Raw genomic sequence first — 1,569 nt, 5'->3', positions numbered from 1 at the left:
TCTTTATTTCTTGAAGTTCTTGTCAAATAGGTTTTAACTTGCTTGGTTATAGTTATCCCAAGATATTTTATAGTATTTGTGGCTATTGTGAATTATGTTGTTTTCCTGATTTCTTGGCCAGTTTAACTTTTGAGAAAAGGGAAGGCTGCTCTTTTTCTGTTTATTTCTTTTTTTGAGTTTCTTTTGTATCCAGCCAATTTACTGAAGGTATTCATCAGGTGTAAGTGTTTTCTTGTAGAGTTTTTGGGGTCACATACATATCCTACTATATAACCTGAAAATAACAATACTCAGATTTTTTCCTAATTGGTATCCTTGATCTCTATTACTTGACTTATTAGTCTATGTAGAATTTCAAGTTCTATACTGAAGATATATGAAGAGAGTGGATAACCTTGTCTTGTTCTGGATTTTAGTGGTATTTCTTTAATTTTCTACTTCATTTGACATTGACAATTGGCTTGCAGTCTTTATTATGTTCAGGTATGTGCCTTATATCCCTGATTTCTCACAGACTTTTAACATGAAGGGAAGCTGAGTTATGTCAAAGGTTTTTTTTCAGTGTCTAATGAGATGTCCATGTATGTTTTTTTTCAGTTATTTTAAAATGGTAGATTATGTTGATTAATTGTTTTTCATCTTTATTTTCTTCCCCTTCCCCCGTTTTTCATCTTTATTAAATTGGGTATTTCTTATTTACATTTCAAATGTTATTTAATTTTCTGATTTCCCGGGAAACATCCCCCGATCCCTCCCCCTCCCCTTCTCTATGGGTGTTCCCCTCCCCAACCTCCCCACATTTCTGCCTCCCCCCAAAAATCACATTCACTGTGCGTTCGGTCTTGGCAGGACCAAGGGCTTCCCCTTCCACTGGTGCTCTTACTAGGCTATCATTGCTACCTATTAGGTTGGGACCCAGGGTGAGTCCATGTATAGTCTTTGGGTAGTGCATTAGTCCCTGGAAGCTCTGGTTGGTTGGCATTGTTTTTCATATGGGGTCTCAAGCCCCTTCAGGCTCTTTCAGTCCTTTCTAAGATTCCTTCAATGGGGGTCCTGTTCTCAGTTCAGTGGTTTGCTGCTGGCATTCGCCTATGTATTTGCTGTGTTCTGGCTGTGTCTCTCAGGAGAGATCTACATCTGCTTCCTGTCGGCATGCACTTCTTTGCTTCATCCATCTTATCTAGTTTGATGGCTGTATATGTATGGGCCACATGTGTGGCAGGCTTGACTGGGTGTTCATTCTGCCTGTGTTCTAAAATTTGCCTCCGTATTCCCTCCCAAGGGTATTCTTGTTCCCCTTTTAAAGAAGGAGTGAAGCATTGGCATTTTGGTCATCCTTGAGTTTCATGTGTTCTGTGCATCTAGGGTAATTTGAGCATTTGAGCTAACATCCACTTATCAATGCTTGCATACCATGTGTGTTTTTCTGTGATTGGGTTACCTCACTCAGGATAAAATTTTCCAGTTCCATCCATTTGACAATGAATTTCATAAAGTCATTGTTTTTGATAGCTGAGTAATATTCCGTTGTATAGATGTACCATATTTTCTGTATCCATTCCTCTGTTG

The sequence above is a fragment of the Rattus norvegicus genome, chromosome 4 (genome assembly GCF_036323735.1).
Source record: "Rattus norvegicus strain BN/NHsdMcwi chromosome 4, GRCr8, whole genome shotgun sequence".
Classification (NCBI taxonomy): Eukaryota; Metazoa; Chordata; class Mammalia; order Rodentia; family Muridae; genus Rattus; species Rattus norvegicus.
Note: the sequence above shows the minus strand (reverse complement) of the source record.